The 25,627-nt window shown below is 41.3% G+C and overlaps 1 protein-coding gene across 7 annotated transcripts in view; it reads left to right on the plus strand.

Moving 5' to 3' along the window:
• Positions 1-25,627, plus strand: part of EPS8 (EGFR pathway substrate 8, signaling adaptor) — a 237,387-nt gene that overhangs the window by 93,450 nt on the left and 118,310 nt on the right. The window contains exon 1 of one of the 7 annotated variants that reach the window (XM_075005201.1): positions 8,441-8,627. The exons of the other annotated variants lie outside the window; for them this stretch is intronic. The gene's annotated coding sequence lies outside the window, so the exon portion shown is untranslated. Of the gene's footprint in view, positions 1-8,440; positions 8,628-25,627 lie in introns of those variants that run through there. 7 annotated transcript variants of the gene reach the window in all.

The raw sequence follows: 25,627 nt of genomic DNA on the forward strand, positions 1-25,627 counted from the left end.
ATAAACAAAACCACTGGGTACTCTGTATATTCTGTGCCTGTTTTTGTATTAAGGAGATTGAATTCAACTGTGGCCAAAATTGCAGAGGATGCTTAAGTCAGAGGGTTAGTTAACACACAAGCTAGTGGAAGTGGTCTATAACTGACCTTGAATTCTGAGAAAACTTGGAACAGTTGGGGGTGATTTATATTGCAGTTGTGTATATTGGCCCCAGGGGCTTAGGGCCTCATTGTTGGTTGCTGTACAATCACATCTGTGTATCAAAAGAGTTTGAGACTGCCTATTAATAAATGTAAAGTTATACTTGCCGGGTGTGAAATTCTAAGTTGAAGCCATAAATATTCAACTGCACTCATTGATTTGTAAATGAGTTGATTTAAATTATGTCTCTTCAACCAGGTCTAATAAATTGTTACTATTTAAAGGTAACAAAGCTGTATGGTATCCCCAGGAAAAGGAATGAATTAGAAAGGGAGAAATCTCTGAGTTTCTGATTTATGTAGTGTTTACAAGATGAAATACTTGAGAACTGCTCACGAGCATGCTAATTCTAGATGAGATTGCTTCTATTCAGTCCCTTCCCTATCTGCCTTTCTGACATGTTTCAGGAGTGACACATTTGTAGTAATAAAGATTGGAATACATTGACACACATAAATGTGTCATGTGCCTACAGTGATATTTATCTGACCTTTTGGAAATTGATTCATTTGTTATGTACTTTTACCATGAAAAGAGACCACCTGTTCCATGCAAAATAGTGTTTCTCTTAATTTCATGCAGCCACACAAGCATGGCTTGGCTGTTGCCTTTTCCTGTGTGCAGCCTGTGAATGCTCTCCTCAGATATAAGTAGATTATACTGCTTGAGGAATACATTGCTCCTTAACAAGCTTCTACATTAGTGTAAACAAAAGTTAATTTGCTTATATATGTTCTAGAGAGTCATAAAATTTATGGAAAAAGTTGTTTTCTCATGAAAATTGTCATTATATAAAGAAGAATCAGTTAATTTCTACTTAATTAAATAAGTGAATTATTACTTTTTATTATGTCATTTAATTTTTTCCTGTCCCCTTTTTTGTTTTAAAAAAAACAAACTAGTGCTTTTCTTTTCCCTTTATACAAGTATTTAAAGATTGCAGTCTATTATGAAGGAACCTATTCAATGTTGTATTGACGATACGCTTACAAAATACTATCCTAATGCTATCTTGAGAACATTTAAAGCAGGGGGTAAGTATTCTCTGGATCCTCCATGACAGGTGTTTTGCTCTTAAAAATCTGCAGTGATGGAGAGCCTACAACTTTTCCAGGCAATTTATTCCAGTGTTTAACCACTTGACAGGTAGGAAGTTTATCTGAATGTCCAACCTAAACCTGCTCTCCTGCAATTTAAGCCCACTGCTTCTTCCTTATTGGAGGTAAATGAGAACAGTTTTTTTTCCTTTTTCCTCATAATGACCATTATGTACTTGAAAACTTACCATGTGGCCCCTCAGTCTTCTCTCTTCTGTATTAAACAAACATGCATTCAATCTTTTCTTGTAGGTCATGTTTTCTAGATGTTGAACCATTTTTCTGCTAGTTTGAAAAAACTACTTTTTTTAAAAAATCAAAGCTTTAAAGGTGACCTGCTAGAGATTTAAAGGTTCTTTAAGAATTGCTCATGTGCCCTTTATTGCTTACATTTATGAGCTACAAAAGTGGCTTGAAATAATAGGGTGGTTTTTTTTTAAACTTTGCGCTCTTGGTAATAGTAGTTTCAGTCTCCATTTGTGATACTTTGTGGTTATTAGTTCTGAGATCTTAACTGAAGAGGTAGGAGTTTTGCATCTTTCACCAAGATGTTCTTTCTCCCAAATAGTAGTAATTAACATTTAAATGGTTGCAAACAAAAAGAAGTTTTAATCAGGCTGATCTTATCTACAGTATTCTCTTTCGCTACATGTAAGCTCCAGTGGTCGTAGCAATGGTGGGAAAGGGTGTATCCAGTTTGTGAACAGCCATCGGCATTTTCAGCTGTATGCTACTATAACAAACTTCATCAGATTTGGAGGAAAAATAAGAATCCAGGGTTTATTTAGTGGGGGGGCGGGGAGATGGGGAGGAGGCGGAGAGGAAGCATTCTATTCTAAATCAATTGAGCTGTACTGCTGACCGTAGAGAAGTGCCCCCTCACTGTCACAAATGACCATCCTCACTACATTGTTATCTGCTTTCTCCTTCCACATGCTGAATTGCAACTGATTCTGCAGCTGGCAGCTGTACTGCTGACAGCCGCTCAGCTTCATGCTTGTTACCACTTGGTGTTCCCTTCCAGATTTAACAGGAGTTGAAGATGGGTGAAGGCATGTGGGAGGCTTGTCACTTGAACAGTTGGAGGGAGAGGGGGTCTTAGCTTCCAGCTCTGCTCCTCAGATAGCCACCCTAGCCAGTAAATCAACTGGACCTTATTGGTTGAAAGTCCTGGTTTGAGAAGCATCGGGGGGTAGCCGAGTTAGTCTGTATCTTCAAAAGAAGGAAGACCACCTGGGGCACCTTAGTCTATATTGCCACAGGTTGTCTGGTTTGAGGAGTCACTGGTCCAACTGGGACTTACAGCCAGTAAAACAAACCCCCTGGTGAAAACAAAAAGCAGTCAAGTAGCACTTTAAAGACTAGCAAAATAGTTTATTAGGTGAGCTTTCGTGGGACAGATCCACTTCTTCAGACCATAGCCATGTCAGAACAGACTCAGTATTTAAGACACAGAGAACCAAAAACAGTAAGCAAGGAGGACAAATCAGAAAAAGATAATCAAGGTGAACAAATCAGAGAATGGAGGGGTGGGGGGGAAGGTCAAGAATTAGACTGAGCCAAGTATGCAGACGAGCCCCTATAGTGACTCAGAAAGTTCCCATCACGATTTAAACCATGTGTTAATGTGCCAAATTTGAATATAAAAGCCAGCTCGGCTGCTTCCCTTTCTAGAAGGGTGCAAAGAATTATCTCACCGTTCTGGAAAGGGAAGCAGCCGAGCTGGCTTTTATATTCAAATTTGGCACTTTTACACATGGTTTAAATCATGATGGGAACTTTCTAAGTCACTGTAGAGGCTTGTCTGCATACTTGGCTCAATCTAATTCTTGACCTTCCCCCCGACCCCTCCATTCTCTGATTTGCTCACCTTGATTATCTTTTTCTGATTTGTCCTCCTTGCTTACTGTTTTTGGTTCTCTGTGCCTTAAATATTGAGTCTGTTCTGGTCTGGCTATGGTCTGAAGAAGTGGGTCTGTCCCACGAAAGCTCACCTAATAAACCATTTTGCTAGTCTTTAAAGTGCTACTTGACTGCTTTTTGTTTTGTTAGTGTATAGACTAGCACGACTTCCTCTCTGTTACTAAACCCCTGGTGGTTTCCCAAACATAAGACTGTGTGCCATGCAGCGTAGAATTTGCTGCGAAGGCACCTGTCAGAAGAGCAAAGCTGATAGCCCTGACTTTGACAGCCCACTGTTTATAATAGTGACCTCTGTCAAAGCTGGTACGTCAGTTGAGCCTCATTTGAGTGAACCTCTAGAAAGCATAGGCTATATTACTATGATTAATAAATGGCTGATGAGATTTGTCTGTAGCTGTGGGGAGTGGCACTGGATCTGCAAGAAGGTTACCTTTTGTGATATATCTTGATGGAGTGGGTGGGGAGTTTTAAAGTCATGCTATATGATAAGAATGTTGAGAGCCATGTTAAATTGCTGTCAGGCAGACAGTGCCTTAGTGACCAGGGCAGCATGTGTGTGGAAAGAATTATGTTTCAAATTGTTATTTGAAACTCTGTAAAATTTTCAGGTTGCTGGCTTTTCTTGGGTGCCAGAATGCACCTTTCATTTCTTTAGTCAAGGCCATTAGAACAAAATATTCACTGTGAATGACATAAATATGGAAAAAAATAAAGGTAAAAACAGGGATTAAGAAACCTGTAACTTTAGCTATCTTAATGCCTTGCTTGTGCTGTTTGACTTTCATTCCAAAACAATGCACTATGAATACAGTTAATCTTTTGAATTCACTAAAGTGAAAATGTATCTACAGTACCGTGTCTGCCACAGTGACGCATATTTGTGTATCAGTTTTACTCTAAACTAGTTACATTACTGAACTGCATAATCCTTGTTGTCCTTGTAAGTATAGATTGCTTCTCTTCCTCTTATCCTTAAGGGCCATAAATAAGCCACCAGGGCCTAAGAGGAGAACAATTCTACTAAAATGCATTTGCTACAAAAGGCATTTTATGGTCAAAAGAACATTAATTTAGCATCCAGGATGTTGTATTGGACTTTTCTTCAGAAATAAATGGACATTTTTTTTAAGTGCTTATGGAACTTGGATGCCAAACCAGAGGTTTTCATACTGCAGGGGCGCTCTTGTAGGAGGGTGTGGAGGAACATTCAGAGGGGTGAGCAATGAAGTCAGGAGGCTTGGGATCAGTCTGTGTGTTGTAGAGCTTGGGCATCAGCCTGCATGCAGCAGGGTTTGTGTCAGAGTGTGGCAGTTACAAGGTCCTGCACCCCCATCCGCAATCAGATGTGACCTTTTTTAGAAGGTTTGTTAGGTTACAGGGACACAGTGTAGAACAGACTTGTGAGCACAAAAACCAGAAGCAGTCAGTACAATCCAACTTGGAGAGCGGGGGTCCCTAGACTGAGGCTCTGGCCCTCCTCACTTGTTCTCAAGTCAGCTGAGACTCCCCAACTCAACTGCTCAGTTCCAGTTTAAACCAGCCAGGCCACCTCCTCCCTCTCTTGTCCTCTTTCCCCTGGAAGAAAGGTGTCACCTGGTTCCCTAGGTTACGAATGGCATGGAGGCCCATTGTGTACTTGTGAGAAGTCATTATAACGAAACTCCCACCACCAACTATGCACGGATGCTGTGCCTAGGGAAACTGAGGCACACACGCGGTGTTACTACAGGACAGTAGGAAACACATACAGCCTATCCAGTGGAATAAACTCCTCACACACATCCACCTTTGTCACAGCTTGGAGAGGGAGTGCTGCCTCTATCTTCTGACTCACTCAAGCAGTGGTACCCACCCCATCTGTCCCCCCCCACCCACCATGGATTGGGCTGCTCTGTCACAGCAGGTGGCGAGCTGCTCTAGCCTGTACCAGTTACCCATAACCAGTAAGCCCCATCCATTTAGGATGAGGCTTACCCATTAACCATTAACCTTTAGCATCCCCAGTCTGCGTACGTGAGCTGTTTGAACCTCAGTTCACTACACCTGGGGAGATGGCAGCGGTGCTGCCGGGGCGGCATTTTTTGCCCATGCATCCACACGTGTGCTGTACTGCACATTGCACGTATGGTGTAGCGTGTAATTGATGTCCCTTTGCGTGCCCAGGAACAGGGCCTACCTGAAGTGGCTTTTCTTCAACCTCAGGTTTGTTGGCTGTTTCCCTCCCTCTAGGTCAGGAGTGGGCAAGATCTGGCCCATGGGCTGGGCTTGGCCTGCCAAGCCACTGGATCCAGCCCACATACCGTCCCACGGGGATCCTCAGGCACAGAGCAGACCCACGCCACTTTAAGCAGCTTCCTGCTCCATGTAGCTTTCCGCTCTAGACACCAGGGTGAGGGGAAGGCTTCGTGCGCTGCCCCTGGCAAACTCTCTGAGCTCCCATGGGCCAGTTTCCATTGCAAGAAGTAGCTATTATGCCAGCAGTCTTCACCCATGTTAGCATGGCAACAGTGGAGCTTGGCATGCTGAAGGGGGCTGCCTAGGTGGCAACTAGCACACTTAAAGAAAGCTTAAGCCAAATGATTGTGTGGTCACCTGTGTGCTGCTGGCAGCACTTTGAGATGTGGACGAGAGGGGCAGTACAGCTGTGCAAAGGGTTAGCACACTAAATCTCACTGCTCCCGACAAGGCCGTGGCTGTAGTGATTTGCTCCAAAGCTGTTGACATCACCTTAATAACTTCTGATTTTGAGGCTCAGCAAGGAGGCTGATTATGCTCTTAATCTCTTGCTAGGCCATTTAAACGCCAAATATACCTATTTAGGAAAGACATTTTCTTAAAGAAAAATGTTTATCCCTCTACTTCTCTAGCTTGGTTAAAATCCACTCTTAGTCCAGTATATTATTTAAATGTGCTTTTCTCATTCTTCCTCCTTCTACCCCTTCACCCCTCCCCCCCCAACTTTACAGCTCCTATTTATAAGCACTGGCAAGTATGTTAGAAAACTTTAAGATAATGTTTTATTTTCACACTTCACAATAGATGACCTTGGGATCTAGCCTTTTCTTTGGAATGGACAGTAAATAATTAAAGTTTTCTCCTTTATACTCACTGCAGTCCCCTTGGTGAACCTAGGCAGTTATTTATGCACCCAGGGCGGTTAATCTCTAATTGATTCACTTCCCAGAGAGTCTGCTGTTTTTTATTTAAAATATTTACATAATACAGGCTTTCATTATATTGCACAATAAGTGCAGTGTGTCATTTCAAAGGCAACAAATATTAATTAAATGTAGCAGCAAAATAAAAAAGGAGCATAAGTCTCAAACTGAATTTTAAGAGAGGCCACTACAGGTTGAACCTCTCTAGTCCAGCACCGTCTTGTCTGGCAACATCTGTAGTCCAGCGTGGTTTTAGTTAGCTGGATGACTACTTAGCGTGGTTGAGGCCACATGTCCCGTTTACAACCATCAGTCCTGGCTCTCAATATTCTGTGCTGTTATTGAGCTGTAATTTACTCTTAAATGTATTCTAAGAGCCCAGTAAGCAATGGAAGTGTTGGCAATGCTGCTAAACGATATTGACCTTCCATGGTCGGGCAATTTCTCTGTTTTGGCACCAGTCAGGTCTTGAGAGTTCCAGACTAGCGAGGTTTAACCTGTACCATGTTCTGCTCTTCTCCTATGAAAATGTAAAATCTGTATAAAAGGCAGGCATCTCATATAGTTTCTTGACTAACAATTGTAGGGACTGTATTATCTGTTTCCTCCATCTCATGCAAAAAAGGCCTCTCTTTAGGTCTGTTGGACGCACTAGAATAGAGGTTCTCAACCAGGAGTCTGGCATGGTGGCGGGGGACACAAGTAGGTTTCAGAAGGTCATCTGCAAGGCCAGTCTTAGACTTTTTGGGGCCCAGTGCAGAAAGCCAAATAATTACCCAGTTGGGTTGAAGACTGGAGCGTGACCACATGTGGTTGATGCCTGCCCAACTTAGCTTCATGAGTCCCCTATGGCATGGTGTTCTGGGCAGTTTCTGTACTTGTCATACCATAATAGTATTTGTGGCTTTGTATGCAGAAGAAGAGAGGGGTGAAAAAAAAACCCAACAACCACAACAAAACTTTGTGGCGCAATTGGGCTATAGAGCTTTGCGGAACACCTTTGAAAGAACGTGGTTAAGGACCCCCTACGAGAAGAACTGGAAAAAGGAGAAAAGAATGAACTCTATCTTATTGAGAAAGGTTCAGAATCAGGGAATGAGTATCATCTCTCCTAAATCTCTCATTACACGTTTTAAAATAGGAAAAAAAACCAAAAACCCAAACCAACTAATATTGTGGGAGATGTTGGTCCTGAAGTAGAATAACCTGTAATGTCTGTAAACGTTAATGTTTAAGTAATGTGATGTCACCGAAGAGTGGCATTGTACTGTGGTGAAATAAAATGGCATTTAGAGACCAATCTGAATGATGGCAAAAATGGCCAGCTGACCAAACTGATGTTTGTATGGTATTACTCATGCTTTGTGGGTTTTTTTTTCCCCTCTGAAATTTATCTTGGTGTGCCAGGAGGCTCAGATACTCATGAAGCTTCCACTCCTCAATAGCTAGAAATAAAAGGGTGGTTTTTCCATAGCATGATGGGGAGGAAACAAACATTGGAAAATACACAATAGATTTTCCTTTGTGGAGGGACACAATCAGGTACACAAAATGCTCTTTGTCAGAATAAGTGCATTGCAGTACTGTTGGTGTGTATCTTTAGTGCCTCGTTCTGTGCATTAATGTTAAGACAGTTTGACTTTTGTAAAAACCGTTTACATCTCTGGAGAAAACAAGTTTGGAAAGCACAGAATGTACTAAATGCATAAGATATTAGCCTTGATTGGAAGAAAACCCAAAAGTCAGACCTTGATTAGGAAGGAATGACTTACAATGCATTCTTTTCCATTATTCTGTCTGTCCATTTTAGGGTTTTCTATACTCCTATCCTTATATTGGTAAAGTGTTTTCTTTGGGGGTTTACTCATTTGTTTTTATTGCAAAGCACCCCACTCTACTATGCTTTCTTGAGCCTATATTTTGTTCATCATGTTTTGTGCAGATCTCTGTTAACACTAATGTATATAATGCACAGAAACCAGCATGGCTTTATGCTCGTTCCTTCTTTATCCTTTAGGCTCGTGAATAAATGAATTCTGCTCCATCGAAGGAATCATAGGTTCCAAATCCAGACAGGGCAATTGTGTTCATCTACTCTGCCCTCCCATGTGACAACAGCCATAGAACTTCTCCACAATAATTACATAAGAACGGCCACACTGAGTCAGACCCAAGGTCCATCTAGCCCAGCATCCTGTTTTCCAACAGAGGCCAGCACCTGATGCCCCAGAGGGAGTGAACAGAATAGGTAAACATACCAGTTTCAATTGCTTTGGTAATTTAAATTACGCTATAAAAAGTCGCAACACCTATTCAGCATCTCTTAAACACACAAATGTTAAGCTACAAACATTCTGATTAATTAATACACCTACATTCTCTTTATAATCCTTGATTTTCATTTAAGTGACAATTACAGAATACCCAACAGGAGAAAAAGGAGAAAGTCACGTTAAAATTGCTAAGGCTTACTCTCATTAAAGTTCAACTGTTTTTGCTAATCGTTGTCCTGGCTCAGACATTTTATTGACTGCTTGGTAAATGTTTTATTTGCCCCCAGAGTTTTTGAAGGGTAAGTAAAATAAATCCTGAGCTGTAGATTTAACCCCATTGTGACTCTTTGGCTTCGGACAAGAGGTGGAAAGCACACAGAACTTACTGATTCCCTTACTGTCATGTATAAAGCTTTATATAACCCTCACAGTCTTAAAACTTTGAGATTTTATGCTCCTCAGGGACTTGACTAGAAATGGGAACAGCTAACTAACAATAGGAACATTAATTCTGTTACACCGCTGCATTTCTGCCTCAGAGAATGAGATCAATGAACTAGCAGGCAGCCTGCTACACGTCTACCTCAAGGACAGAGCGTGCCTTCTGCATAATAAAAATTCCTCCTCCTCCCCTCCAGGTGACCTGCTGTATCATAAGAGAGGGAGAGAGACTCACTTTTTGGCAGGCATTCCCAGCCCAGCCCTGTGACAATCATCAGTGTTTCCCAAACAGGCACGCGTGCCCAGACGCCCTCCACCCTGCAATGATTGGCATCTCTGAAGCTGCTCCAGGCCCACGGAAACAGACCCATGGCCTAGGCTGCTGAGGAAAAGCTATATGTTCACTCTACAGATTTTTTGCGTTTTTGTTTTTGTGGGGGGCAGCCGCAGAAATGTGTGGACCAAATGAATTCTGTGTTCCTGGCAGGGGTGCAGAATTTTGTCAGGAGTACTAAGTAGACTGAGCTTTCTAACAATAAAGCATGGTTATCTTTAATCATTCTTGTGGCTCTTCTCTGAACTCTCTCCAATTCATCAGCATACTTCTTGAATTGTGATTACCAGATCTGGGCATAGTATTCCAGCAGGAATCACATCAATGCCCAATTCACAGGTAAAATATAACCTTTCTATTCCTGCCACAAGATTCCCCGGTTTATGCATCCTAGGATCACATTAATTCGTTTGACCACAGCATCACACTGGGAGTTTGTTTAGCTCAGTATCCACCATGACCCCTGGTCTTTTTCTGAGTTACTGCTTTCCAGATCGAGTGCTGTAGCAGCATTCTCAAAAGTATACTGAAGAGATCATCTGCTCATTATTAGTCCTAAATCTTTGACTTGATCCGTAGTCCTTTTTGCTGCTACTTGTTGATCTGAATTGTTTCTCTTGAGGCAGCTTCTCCAGTGACAAAGAGGTGTTCCTTCTTTCTATTAATTCACCTTTCTTCTTTTCTGTTTTATCTCTTTCTCTAGTTGTTTCTCTTCCTTCCTTTTGATGTCCTTCTGTTCCTCCCTTGTTTCTCTCCTATTTCTCTACCTAGACCCACGGATGCGTACCCAAGCTGTGTTGAAATTGCTCAGTTGGGTGTAGTGCCCTTGTCAGTTAAAGCAGGCATGGCCCCTGCTTTCTGCTTACTTCTGCCCTCAAGAAAGCCTCACATCTAGCTGTGAAGAGTGCATCATCCAGAGAGAGGTCTACGCTGTCCTCCAGGACTTTTTGCGTGCACCAGTGTCAGTGTCACTTTCCTTTGTCTGTCCCACCATCCTGTGTGTGTTTAGGATCACAGTCTTATGACCAGTGAGGGAAAGGGTGAGCTCTTCTGATGGTTATGGGTCAACTGATATACTCTTTTTCTTATGCTGACTGTGGAAGTGAGGAAATGAGATCAGGCTGTGAGAGAAACAAAATGAACCCATCTTTGTTTGGAGAAAATTCCTTTCAGCAGGGTTCTTCTTTTCTGGCTTAGCTTTCTGTCATTTAATTCAAGAGAACTGTGCTCCTCCATGATGCCCCTTTTTAGGGCTTCACCTTCAGTGAGTGAGTGTATGAATGGTGCCTTTTTAAAGCCTGCCTTACTGTATGGGAGGATTTCTCTGGAGTCCGGCTATTTCCTTCAGAGCTGGACAGGGGGTCATTTGCTCAGCTCTGTCACCAGAATAAATCCCTGAGTACTATTTGGCCATTTGCAACATGGGCCAATGGGTTTTATCATGGCTGCAGTTAGAAGGGAGTATCACCATCTTGTGAAATCAGTACTGTGAGGGCTGAAAAAGGCAGACAGAAATTGTCAAATATGCCTGTCTTGCAGAAGAGTCTCAATTTCTAGCAAATCAAGCCCACCTAATAAGTAGCATTTCCTCCTCTAACATCAAATTACAACTCATTCTGCCCACCAGTCATGCTCCTTGACTCTGTTATCAGGGTGCCAACCACTTCCTTTCCCTTCTAGGAAATTCCATAACTTTTCTCATTATTACCAGATAGGAATGTTGGTGTTCACATTGCTTCCCTTTACCAAACTGATCTGGAGTTTGTTTTTTTTTTCACTTTCCTGATTTACAGGAGGACAAAATGGCAAAAAGAAACAAGAACCAGACCTTTATCCTGTACCCCAAATCTAGTGTCCTCATTTCTCTTCATAAGAATACCCTAAAATACATGGCTCTTCTCTAAAGTTAGTGAAACACCTCTTGTGCCTTGAAAATCTTTCATATGTGCCAGTTGTGGGATCTCTTCCTTGTGCAAAAAATAAGAACATGTAAATCTGGAGTTGTGGAGAGAAGGGTATTTCCTTCATGCTGAATAGTGCTCTGTTCTAGGACAAAAAAATGTTTACCAATTTTTGACGGTTCCAGTCCCCTTAGGTCTAAGCCAGTGGTATGAGTCAACTTGAGAGAGTGAGAGATTTCTTCCATTCCTTCTGTCTGCTTAAAGGATTTATGGAAAATTATTTGTGGTCACTGTGGCACCAGCTTTATATCTTTGGTGGTGAGTGTTCTGTTTTGTATCTTCTCCTCCTCGAGAATATACTAATTTTACAACAAGTAGAAATTGGGTGAATGCTGAATAGGAGAAGTCTCGTGTTTCGGAAGCATTATATGACATTATATTTTATTTAATCCAAGCATATTTTCCTCTTAAAAAGCAGTTGGCATAATGTCATTGCTGCTGTATAGTTACAGTAGATCTAATTTAAAGTAGTTAGAAAACTGAAATTAATTATTGGTTTACTGGACAAAGGGAATGTAATCTACAGTAATTTGGGTTACTCCAGTATGTTTGATGTAATGCAAAATAATACACTTTATGAAGAAAATATATAAAAAATAGCAACATAGAAAGCATAGCATGGGTGTGAATTTGATTAACAAACAGGGACAGGGATCCAATTAATGATATCTCCAAAGTGTCGTTCTAACCTATTTTAAAACAGGATTAGATCATCGGTAGATGCCAGTTTTCATAGTGCCACTGAAGTAAAAAAGTAAAATAGACTAAAAAGATGCCACCAGGGCTGAAGAGGGGGGATATGATGGAGGTCAATAAAATCAAGAATGGTATGAAGAAAGTGAATTGAGATGTATTACCACTTCACAATATACAAGGGCCACCCAATTGAAATTAATAGGCATTGGGTTTAAAACAAGTGTAAGGAAGCACTTCCTCATCCAATGCAGTCAGCCTGTAAAACTCATTGCCAGGGGATGTTATGAAGCCCAGCCATATAACTTGGATTGAAAAACCATTAGCTACCTTATGGAGTTCCATTAATGGCTAGTCGCCACAATGTTCAGAGATTCAACCCCATTTTTGCAAGTATCCCTAAACCTCTGACTGCCAGAAGTTGGGGCTGGATGACCTGATGGATCCCTGATAATTGCCCTGATCTGTTCATTCCTTGTGGCATTGGAAACTGTTGGAAAATGGCACATGGGGGAGTTAGAGAGACCCTTAAGAATAGCCATACTGTGTCAGATCATAAGCTGTAACAATTGACACCCACTGAAGATTTCCTATCATCCCCACAGCGGAAACTTGACGGGAGAAACTCTCGCGTCAACTTCCCTTACTACTTGCAATGGCAGAGCCTTGATCATCCACATCCCCAGTAGGTGCACTAAATTGAACCCCCTTAAGATTGAGTGCCAGCATGTCAGTCTTCTGGTATGTGTAGATATACCCTTACAGCCTGGTTTTGTGAACTGGTTTATAACATTGCCCATGGCTATCAACAAACATCAGGGAAGTCACGTTAGAACTTTGCCGTTGTCACGATTCTGGATAGCTTGATTTAAACTATGGTGTCAGCAAATTCTTTCTTAGAAATGCCATGGCATGGATGCCTGATGATGTTATTTGTATTGATCACACCCAAACTAGCAGAGATGCTGGCAGAGAGGAAGCAAGATGCAGTGTGGGTGGCCCCAGGCACCAAAATGCAAGATGTGTATACAATATATCTAACTAATGTGGAGTCATGTACCAGAGAAGGAAAGGGGGAAAGCAGTTACAAATTGAGGAACAGCTGTCTGAAAAGCAAAATATTAGAACCTTGAGAGGAGTAAACTAGGAAAGAGACAAACTGCTTGTAAAGTAATTTGGCTGCAGGAAAAGCTGCCAGGGTTCATCAAGATTGTATGGCGTCCTAACACTTTTTGGAATTTCCACATTCTAAGTGTCAGAGAGGTAGCGGTATTAGTCTGTATCTTTGAGAACCACAAGAAGTCCTGTCTGAATTTGTGCAAGCTTCCTCGTGAGATTGATAGATTTCCATTCCATACGGCTAAATGCAGTGCCTTGCATGTTGTCAAGTATCAGAGGGGTAGCCGTGTTAGTCTGGATCTGTAGCAGCAACAAAGGGTCCTGTGGCACCTTATAGACTAACAGAAAAGTTTAGAGCATGGGCTTTCGTGAGTTAACTCACTTCTTCAGATGCTTCAGACCCGCTTCATCAGATGCATCTTTGCCCACAAAAGCTTATGCTCCAAAATATCTGTTAGTCTATAAGGTGCCACAGGACTTCACATTCTAAGTGGAGATTTGTGCTGGGTATGTGAAATGTGCTAGGAGCTTGGAAAAGCACACACAATTTCTTCTCTGGAGGAGGGTAGGTTTCTGTAGATGAGCTGTGTGAAAGCTGTGCCAGAAAATGAAATAAATAAACCCAGTGTTGTGTTCTCTTAATTAAGGGATTTAGCAGCCAGTTTCTGAGAGCCTACTGTAGGGAGCCTGATTTCTAGATGTCGAGTACTCAGATTATTCTTAAAATCAGGCCTGTATAAAGTGTCTTCAAATTGGGTGCCCAAGACTTGATGAGACCCCAAATTACGTCACTTTTTCAGAAATCTTGACCAAAGGTAAGTATCCTTTACTTTGATGATGTCTTGAATCTGGAGACCATTTATGGTTCCTACAGCTGAGGAAGATTGGGGTGGGGAATAGTGGTGGCCAGGTAATTTGAAAGAAGCATTGCATTGTGTGGATGCAAGGTGTTTTAATTCATTAAACAAAAGCTAATAGGAAACACCCACTTCCACTGCTGTGGAAACCTCTTAGGGCACGGAAAAATACTTAAGGACAAGTGAGTGCAAGAATTGCAGTGCATAGGAGTAGAAACTGAAGTCAGCTTGGCAAATGTAGTTGCTGTCAGTGCATTTCTCCTGGCAACAGTAAAAGACACTTTCTCCTGGCTTGCTTGGACATTGATTATTCACAGCTGTAACTTCGAAGGTATGGAGTTCCGGAAGTGGAAGTTATAGGAGAGACAAGAGAGAACTGCATCAGTGGAGGGGATGAGCTCAGTAGCCTAAAATGGCTTCTCCCCTTCTAATTTCTGTGGTATTTTGCCTACCTGTCCTTAACCATTTCCTTCTGTAAGAGGAAACAATCATGTGCCTCTCTGAACAGTTTCACCTGAGTCATTGGCCGCAGCTGAGGTTGTCTAAGCTTGGGAGCACTATATCGGAAATATAATCAAACTACGGCATGCAAATTTTGTAGACAAGTAATTTTACTTCCATTGATGTTCTAGACACTGACTATCTTATCTTCGCTTTAATGAAGGAAATGGAGATTTTTTTTTGGACGGGAGGCGGGGCTGCTGGCCTTGATACTAACTGTCCCCAACCCCTTTGAGTAAGAAGGTAATTGCCCTTTGCTCATCATTCATCCTTCCTACTGTAATCACCTAAGTAATTGCTTCTGAATCGTAGCTCTCCTACAGAATTCAGGGGATGAACATCTCCCTGTCACTCCCTATCTAAAGGAAGAGAGGCACATTCAAAATCTCATTGCTGGCCTGAGGTAATCTTCGGTGAGAACACTGTACAGTAGGTGCCTCTAACACATTAACACACTCTTGGTGCTCGTTGGTTCACCAGGGCTTGAAGAGCTAGTTGATTTGTGTGTGCCTGTTGTTGTATCCATGCTTATAGAACGGGTTACTAACTATTGATCTGATCTTTTGATCCTATGGCCTTTGCTAAGAGACTCCGGTTGCTGCAGAGGCTAAATATGTTGCGAAACAGTGACTCAGGTATCTTTTCAGGGAGATATTTTCACAAGCTAGCTGCCAAGCTGCTATTGATTTCTTACACTGGGAGTCAAGCATATAACTATCCCCTGGACCTTTATATTTGTATAAAAATGAACAAAGTGAGAAATAGGGCTTGTCTTCAGTGCTGAGTTAGCCTAAGGTAGGACTTGAATGTTGTCCCATCTCGACTCTCATGATAGTGCTTTCAATTTGCTTGAGCTAGCTGCACCAACAGGGGTTGAAGCTCTAAAGTTGCTGGCACTTGAACTAGTAATGTAGTGGGGATGTAGCTCCAGCTCAAGTTAGTACAACGGGTCAGATGCTAATCTAGTCACAGTGTGCTGCTGATCAAATTCACACTGTGTAAGTCCAGTTCTGTTTCCTGGTCTCACTTGAAGACAAAGTCCGTAGATCCAAACATGATCCCTAGGCCAGTATTTTCTGAAGTGTGGGATGCTAAAAATTAACAGAGACACACCAACAGATCTCTGGAACCTTTCCCTGCAACAAAGCCCGCTGCCAGCTTTCTCCACATATCTTCTCTGGAAATACCATCACTGGACCTAACCAGGTTACTCACAGAATCACGGGCACTTTCTCATGCTCCTCTACTAACATCATATGTGCCATCATGTGCCAACAATGCCCAGATGCTTTGTATATTGGACAGACTTCTAACTCCCTTAGACAAAGGGTCAACGGGCACAAAACAGACATCAAAACACTCCAGATCCACAAACCAGTTAGTCAACATTTTAATGGAATGGGGCATTCTGTCAATGACCTCAAGGTATGTGTGTTACTGAAAAGAAATTATTGCTCCTTTGTAGAAAGGGAAGTGGAGGAACTGACATTTATATTCAAATTCAGAACATTAACACATGGTTTAAATCGTGATGTGAACTTTCTGAGTCACTATAGGGGCTCGTCTGCATACCTAACTCAATCTAATTCTTGATCTTCCCCCCCCTCCACTCTCTGATTTGCTCACCTTGATTATATTTTTCTGATTTGTCCTCCTTGCTTACTGTTTTTGGTTCTCTGTGTCTTAAATATTGAGTCTGTTCTGGTCTGGCTATGGTCTGAAGAAGTGGGTCTGTCCCACGAAAGCTCACCTAATAAACTACTTTGCTAGTCTTTAAAGTGCTACTTGACTGCTTTTTGTTTCAACAGATCTCTGGCATTCTCAAGTGTTTTTTTTAAATTCAAAACAAAAAAAAAACCTCAGTCTCAAGAGATTTCATTGTCAAGAAAACCTTCAAAATCTGGATGAGCTCTATAGCCAATGCAGTAATGTTTACTTGAGTTTGGAGAAAACTTGAGATGAGCTCTGGAGTGTGAAATGCTTTATTCATTTCAATGGGTGCAAATTCAAATCTGTCAGAATATCACCATTCACCATATCACCATTAACTATTTCACTGCTCACCAAAGCATGTTAGAAAGGAGTGGAAGGGTCTTATAAAGATCTACACAATTGCTTTATCTGCAAATTCTGGAGAAGATAATGACAGCTAAAGAAAAAGGCAGAGGGAAAAATAGACATTTAAAAAAAAAAGCAGTATGAGGAATGAAGCAGTTGCATGAAGTTTTAAAAGCAGAAGCACGGGCTCTCAGAGAGCAGCTGTGTTACTCTGTATCTTTGGAAAACAAAGCAAGCAGTCCTGAGCACTTTAAAGATTAACAATTTTATCTGAAGAATAATAGAAGACCCACTTCTTTAGATTTTAGAGCAGAACTGAGAGAGCGCTGAGGAATCAGCTAAATATAAAAAGTAAAAAAGTGAGGGGTGGCGGGGGAAGAGAAAAAGGAAAGTAAACCTTTGGGAAGAGAAAATTAAGTTGAGGGTTTAGTAAATGGAGGTAAGACAACATAAATCTGGAATAACTGTAGTGTGGTGGGGTTTTTTCCCTGTAAGTTGCATGGCAGGCTCCTTGGAGGGAAAACAAAGGTTGGCATTTGCTTAATTTGGACTGCTTAGGTGAGAAAACATTTCGGACTGCTTACATGGAACCTCCTCCTTTAAACCTATTGTAGTGCTGATAGGCATGTGATAAATTTATGAAAGGAGGAAGGGTTTGGAACTTTGCTGTATACATAAACACAACTTTTCTCTGTGGAGATGGGTTGAGGAACAGGATATTTTTATAACCCCATTTTAACACTTGATTGGGTGAATGCTATAGTTTTTTGTTTTTTTTTTAAAACTTGTGGTATTTCCTGAGCAGCTAAAAGTCTCTACTACAGAATCTGCTCAATGTTTCTGCAGCTATTTGTTTTGCTAAGTGCACACACAAAGCTGCTGCACGCTAGCTTTATCAAAAGTTGGACTGTTTAGACTAGGAGAGTCCATAGAGAGGAACATATATATTATAGGTCTCCAGCTTTGCTAGATTTAAAATTTTACTTAGAGAAGAATGTCCTCTAAATGCCCCTTAATCCAGTGTTTCTTTATCTGGTTTTAATGAAGGTGTCTTTATGGACCTAACCAAAATTTATTTAATCATTTCTACCTCCCCGCTTTTCCAAAACATCTTACCTGAAATAGGGATGTTAACAATTAACTGGCTAACTGGTAAACCTCCTAAAAGGATGAGGCTTTCCAGTTATGGGTAACTCATAGGGCTGGAGCAGCCCCTCACCTGGCACAGGCAGAGGGTTGCTCCAGTGCTGAGGGGCCACCACAGGTGGGGGACGCTTCACTGCAGCCAAAGCAGGCACTGACTGTGGCCACTGGGGGTATTGGAGGGGAAGGAGGTGCTGGGACTGTCACTCCAGCCCAGCTGGGAACTGGGGCTGCCTCCTCCCCTCCATGGTGTGCCCAGGGCCACTGCAGATGGGCTGCTCTGGCCCAGCTGTAACACCCCTACCTGCAGCGCTCTGGGGCTGGGCCACTGTAGATGGGGGCTGCTTCAGCTGTGATCGAGTGCCCCCCACCTGTAGCAGTGCTGCAGGCAGAGATGCTCCATCCAGTTCGGAGCAGACCTGGACCCCAGTGTGCCATGGGCAGGGTGCTCCAGCCTGACTGGAGCATTCCTTGTCTGCAGCAGGCTGGAGCAGCCTCTCCAGCCTGTTCCCACACTTCTAATGGCTTAACCTAACGGTGAGGTGGTTAATTTATTAAATGGGATTTTATATCCCTGATGTGAAAGGAACATGTTAACCATTAAGTGCAGAAGGCTGGTTAAGTCCCTGAACCGTGACTCAAGAGATCTCGATTCATCTCCTAAAAGCCACAGGCTGTGCGCATGTGACGCCAAGCAAGTCTGCTAATTTCTGTGTGCCTCCTTACCTACGTGTAAAAAAGGGAAAATACTTCTGTTTGCTTGTTCTTTCTCTTTTACACTTAGGCTCCAGTTCAAGGAAGCACAATCTCAAAGTGATTTCCTGAGTTGGGGCCCTGGATTATAAACAGCTTGGGATAGGGACTGTCTCTTACTATATGCCTAGCACTTGTGGCTGGGGCTGCTGTTTATGTACGCAATGACATAGGCAGTTAGGACCAAAATTCAGATTTTAAAAATTTAAAGGTGTCACAAAGCCTAATGCTCACCAGTGTTTCAGTTATATCTTCAAAATGTGAATTAGAACCATTTTAAAATAACATTTAAAAACATTCCCATGCACTGCTTACAGGGCAACGATTGGTACATGTTGGTAGTGCTGGGGGAATATACAAATGAAATCAACTGTAACCAACAGTGAAACTAGCCCATTATATCCAGACTGTGTGAAAGTAAACAGTAATGAGGTAGAAGTCAGAAGTAATCTATGTAAGTGATGAAAAGCAAAGGTAATGTTTCAAATAAGTTTAGATTTCAGAAAAATTATAGAATACTAGAACTGGAAGGAACCTCAAGTATTCATCAAGGCCAGTACCCTGCACGCACAGCAGGACCAAGCACAATCTAGATCATCCCTGCCAGGTGTTTGTCCAACGGGCTCTTGATTATGTTCAGTGATGGCAATTCCATGGTTTCCCTAGGCTGTTTATTCCCGTGCTTAATCACCCTGACAGGAAGTTTTTCCTAATATCCACCCTAAACTTCCCTTGCTGCAGCTTAAGCCCATTGCTGCTTGTCTTACCCTCAAAGGTATTTTTTCTCCCTTCTCCCTGTAACGCCGTTTTAGGTTTTTGAAAGCTGTTGTCATGTCCCCTCAGTCTTCACTTTTCAAATTTAAACCTAATTGTTTCAATTGTCCCCCATAGGTTATGTTTTCAAGACCTTTAATTTGCGTTGCTCTTTTCTGGACCTTCTTTACCGAAATGTGGTACCCAGAACTGGACTCAGTAATCTAGTTGAGGTCCATCAGTGTCGAGCACATCAAAAAAGTTACTTCTTGTGTCTTGTTTCCAACACTCCTGTTAGTACATACTAGAATGATGGGGGTTTTTTTCCCCTCCCCCAAAAGTATCACACAGTTGACTCATATTTAGCTTTTGGTCCACTAGGATCCTTAGGTCCCTTTCTGCAGTACTCCTTCCTAAACCATCATATTCCACTTTGTTTGTGTGAAGCTGAGTGTTCCCTCCCAACTGCAGTACTTTGCATTTGTCCTTATTGCATTTCATCCTATTTACCTCAGACCTTTTCTCCAGTTTTTCCAGATTATTTTGAATTATATCCCTATCCTCCAAAGCCCTTGTTACCCCTCCTAGCTTGATATTATCTGCAAACTTGATAAGCAAACTCTTTATGCCATTATCTGAATTAGTAGTGAAGGTATTGAAGAGAGCCAGTCCCAAACTGATCTCCGTGGAATGTTATGCCCTTCCAGCATGACTGTTAACCATTCCTAACTACTTTCTGGCTACATCTGCACTAGCCCCAAGCTTCGAAATGGCCATGCAAATGGCCATTTCGAAGTTTACTAATTAAGCGCTGAAATACGTATTCAGCGCCTCATTAGCATGTGGGCGGCCGCGGCACTTCGAAATTGACGTGGCTCGTCCCGACGGGGCTCCTTTTCGAAAGGACCCCGAAGTCCCCTTATTCCTATGAGCAGATGGGAATAAGGGGACTTCGAAGTACGCAGGGTCCTTTTGAAAAGGAGCCCTGTCGGGATGAGCCGCGCAGCGGCGAGCTGCGTCAATTTTGAAGTGCCGCGGCCGCCCGCGTGCTAATGAGGTGCTGAATATATGTTAGTTTGGGGCTAGTGTAGACACGGCCTCTGGGAACAGTTATCCAATCACTTATCCACCCACTTCACAGTAATTCCATCTGCACTGTATTTCCATTGTTTATTGGTAAGAAGGTCTTAAGATAAGAAACAGAAGTTGTTAGTAAGGGTAAGGAATTCTGTGGTTTTATTTTTGTGCTTGATTTTTAATGCAGGATTTTATGTTTACGTTTGTGTGTGCACCAGAGATGCCCGCATCGTTTTGGGGTCAAAGTATGTTAGTCATTTGCCTCCCCAGTAACATAGAGTTCATTGTAGCCCCAGTATTCAAAAATTCACGAGTGAGATCCAAAAATTCACAGTTAATCTTAAATTTCACTTTTGTGTTATTTTTATTTGCCTCCTTGTTTGAGTCCAGTATAGCTGAGTCACATTTTTAGCTTTTGTTCTGAAGCCGCAAAGGTTGGAACTTCTTTTTTGAAAATGTCATTATATCTTGAGCTCAGGCTATTGGAAAAACCAAATTCACAGGACTGGGAGTTGGCAACATCTGAGGTGACTCACAAAAGTGTATAGTGTAGTTTGGTTCTTAATTCCTAATAAGAGTCTATTAAAAATGGGCCGTTAAAAATCAGCTTGCACTTCTTGCTGCTGTTTCTCACTATATACATTGTTTCTCACACTATTCATAGACTTTTCTACATGAAAACAGGCCAAGCTAGGGGGAGAAGATGAAGCAAGGACAAAAAGATCAGCAGATAAAAAAGTACTCAGCTTTTTTCAGGATTTCATAACTATTTAGATATTCATTTTAAGAGTTGCTGGGTAAATGCTGACATTTAACCAATGTGTTTTTGTTTTTATTTTTATTATTTTTATTTTTATTTTTTTGGACAAGTGAAGAAATTATCAAGGGCACAGCTATTTTGTTAAGGTTGAGAACAAGACCTTTTAGTTGAGGTTGTGGGCAGGATAAATATTTTTTAATTTGAAACAGGGGAAGAGTTTAATGTTCATCTAATGTGCCTGCTCAGGAAAACTGTCCTCAGACTTATTGTGTAAACAGACATCTCAGAACAATAGTTTTAAAACTTAGTAATTGGTGGGAAGATGGATCTGTGGTGTAATATGTATAGGATTTTTAATTTAATTTACTGCATATGATTATTTTAATTTGATTTAAGCCATGATCCAGCGCTCAGGTTTGTGTGGACTCCCTGTAACTATGCAGAGCTTTCGGTTTTCTTCCGTTAGGCTACTGCCACACAGCCAAGTTATTTTGAGATACGAGGTGTTATTTCGAGATAATGTTGCAGAATCTATTTTGGGTGGGTGCAAATAGGTCTTGTTAAGAAGTGGGATAGTGCTTATATCAGAATAGCTATTTTGAAATAAGTGCTATTCCCTGTCTTAACAGCACCTATTTTGAAATAGGCAGTATTTAGAAATAAGTGCTACGTGTTCAAAATATAAATTTTGAAATAGCTAAGTGCTATTTTGCAGTAAATTTTTGTGTGTAGCAGCCCTGTTTTGAAAAAGGAGGATTGGAATAGCTATTCTGAAATAGGTTATTTCAAAATAAGGCTTCTGTGTAGATGTCACCTAAGAGAAGAAACCTCCAACTAGTCAGGGATGGCTGGATTTTTAAAAAAAACCTGGTTTTTTTTAGGGCTGGGTGGAGAACAGTCATTTTGTTGTGCAGAAGATGGAGTTTTTGAAAACTGATTTAGTTTCTGTTTGGAACAAAACCCCAAAATTTTGAAATTCCCCACAGGATTGATTTACCATTCTCCATCCAGCTTTAATGGAAGTCTTGGCTCTGAAGAAGTCATCTCTTTGGGCTTCCCCAGAGCATTGAGTTCCTGAGTAGGTGATCCAGTGTTGTGAGCCTGGAAAATCCTCATGTTCTAGCAGCTCATGAGGCCATCCAGCTGTTAGAAAATCAGGAAAGAGTCTGTCAGAAACTTTGTTGCAATCAGATTGTGTACATTGCAACAAATCAGCAATGTCTAATTAAATGAAGTGTTCATTGCAGTTCTTCCAAACTACTTGCTGTTTTTTGTTTTGTTTTAATGCGGGAACAATTGAGTTACTGTCTTGAAATTTGCCTTGGTAACCAAAGAGAACAGTTTCAGACTCTTCTCTCATAAAATATTGCAAATTTTAATTTAAAGCGTTAGAAAGAATTGGAGTCAAACAAGAATTTTTAATTATGATTAGACGTTAGAACCATAATTTCAAAAGTGGCTTATAATTTTGAGTACTTCTGATTTTTTTGATACCCTGCTATACACACCTACAAGAATGAGTCTTAAAGATGCTGAAAATATATTCATGGGTGATCACTACATCTATGGCTGTGTCTACCCTGGCACAAAACTTCAAAATGGCCATGCAAATGGCCAAATCGAAGATGACTAATGAGGCGCTGAAATGCCTATTCAGCACCTCATTAGCATGCTGCTGGCCGCGGCTCTTTGAAATTGCCGCTTTTCCCTCCTGCGCGGCTCATCCAGATGGGGGTCCCTTTCAAAAGGACCCCGCCACCTTCAAAATCCCCTTATTCCTATGAGCTCAGGGATAGGAATAAGGGGGTTTTGAAGGTGGCGGGGTCCTTTTGAAAGGGACCCCCATCTGGATGAGCCACGTGAGAGCAAAAAGCGGCAATTTCAAAGAGCCGCGGCCAGCAGCATGCTAATGAGGTGCTGAACAGGCATTTCAGCGCCTCATTAGTCATCTTCAATTTGGCCATTTGCATGGCCATTTTGACATTTGGTGCTAGTGTAGACATAGCCTATAACTCCCAACTTAATTGTCTGAAGTTGGCCACCCATAAGTAGAAGTTGTTGTTAGAACTGTGGGCCTTAATGTCTAAAACTGAATATTGGTAAGAATGGGGAAAAGAGGAAAATATTTTAATTTTTCCATACTATGTTATTGAGAAAAAAATACATTTAAAGGCTCAGGTTATATTTTTTTATTGTTGCTTTCAGTGAGAAATTTGTGGGAGTTCAGGTAAGGAGGATTTGGGTCATAAGGTTATTTATTTGTTTTTTTAAAACTAGATTGTATGGAGATACCTGAATTTCAATGCTTCAGATCCCTGCGTATGTGAGCCCTAAAAGGGTAACTTAAGCCAACCCCCACCATTTATTTAACTCCTTACCATTCAGTCTCCCTGATCATGTACCTGTAATTGTGTACCTATTAGTAATAAAGTCATTCTGGTATTGTAACTATGACATTAGTGTTGCAAGTTGTTTTTTTTAATAGCCCTTGTTTTGATTATAATCAGTATCGCCACAGTGTAATTGTAGACTCAGTGAACGCTTATCAGTATGTTTGTCTGATTTTACTGTAGTGTATATTATTGAATTGTATAGCTGTTTTAGACTACATGTTGACCTTCAATATGTGCATGCTGTACTTGCAAAAAATCAATGGTCACCTAAAATTGTGATCAAAGTCAGGCTCTTGAGCAGCGTTCTAATTTTTTCCATTCCTGAGTGGAATAAATTTTTGTTCACCGAGGCATGGGCAGATGTGCACCACTAATAGAAACACACATCACCAGCTGTGGGTGTTCTGCTAATCAGGTGGGCAGCACCTGAATCTCTTCTGGGTGGCTGCCCAAGCATTCCGGTTACAGGGAATGCTGCTTTTGAATCAATGTAAGTGCTTGCCTTGCACTTCCTGATTTCCAAACGTGCTGATAATTTTGTAGCTTGTGACCAAGATCCGGCCTTTTGCAACATAGGATCACACGCCTGTCTGCCTTTTAACGTCAGGTGAGGGGGAAGGTGTCCCTGAAGTAGTTTTGATTTCTTGGCTTTCAAATTGAACTATTCAGAGTCCAAACGGGCTGGTAAAAGCTACATGATCTATGAAGAACTGAGTCTCAATTGTATTATTTTTATTGTACTGTTTAAGTCAACATGCCATATTGCTCACTGTATTTCCCAATAGGGCACCACCCTGATTGGGAGGAAAGACTTTTAAATTATCAATCTCCTGGTGGTTTTTGTGTGTTTTTATAATGTATAGGAACATTGTTACATGCTGAATTTATGGGCCTTGTTAATCCCTGCTGTTGTGAAGCTATGCCAGGAATGTGCCTGGGTTTCCTTTACTAAGAAGTTGCTTTAGAAAACTCTATTAATTTTACATTAGGGTCTTAACATTCCCGAGGGTTCCATGTGGTCCTGGGGGAAGCGGCAGCTGCTGGCACTCATGAATAATTGAATTCACGAATATTGAGTTTGCAAATCCTGAGACTCTACTGTACAGCAAATCAGTATTAGCAATAACCATAAAAGTACAGGAGATTTTCTGGGCATAAATGACCAGCTGGAAGCATCTGAGTGCTGAGGCTATACAACAGATTTTTGCTGATGTAGCCATGTCAGTCAGGAGTAAGAATAGGCTCAATTTCTGAAAAGAGCTATACGGGCAGAAGCCACTAGTGTTGACAGTGTTAAACCAGCAAAACAGAATGTTTGCCAACATATAATAGAATTTCAGAGTTAAATTAAACTAGAGTTACAAACTGATCTGCCAACACTACACCTCATTTGGAACTAAAAGTAAACAATCGGGTAGCAGCAGTCAGTACCCTGTCACGGTACCGTATCCAGCGAATTTTCCCCACAAACATCAAAGAGGTTTTGCAGAGGGAAGGAAAATATCTTGGACTACATGAAGGATCTCAACTGAAATCAGTTTTAAAGTAACAACTCCTCTTACTGTTTTTATAAATGCAGTGACCTGCAACGAATCAGTCGAGTATGGGCCAACTATATGAACTCTAACATTTGAAATTAATAGAGAAGATGGAGCTGTGCATTCATATTACTATTACTTCAGAGATAGAATTGAAAATCAGTTCATAATTTACAAGTGATAAACAAATGATTTAACTTTTAAAACTCAGAAAATGTTGAAAGGTTTTATTTAGACAGTGGGCAGTCTGAACACCACTTGTAGGTCCAGGCAGAAGCCAAAGAGAGATTAACAGGATTTCGCAGACGTGTGCTTGTTTTGAGCGATAGGCCTTGGGAGCAGTTCCTGCTATACAGATATAATAGTATTAAATCAAAATCCTAAAGCCAAACAGAAAGTTGAAATCCCTCCCAGACAAAATTTCACATGGTGGCGGGGAAGCCTCAGACCAAGGACTGGAATCAAACTTTTAGTCCCATGAAGTTTTTCTTGAGAGAGAATTTCTAGAAAAAAATTCCATTTTGGAAAAAACAAAATGGAGTTGTTTGGCTTCCTGGCTGCCTCCCCGGAAGGCTGTTGTCAATTTCACTTTCA

This window comes from Carettochelys insculpta, chromosome 1 (assembly GCF_033958435.1).
Source record: "Carettochelys insculpta isolate YL-2023 chromosome 1, ASM3395843v1, whole genome shotgun sequence".
NCBI classification, from domain to species: domain Eukaryota; kingdom Metazoa; phylum Chordata; order Testudines; family Carettochelyidae; genus Carettochelys; species Carettochelys insculpta.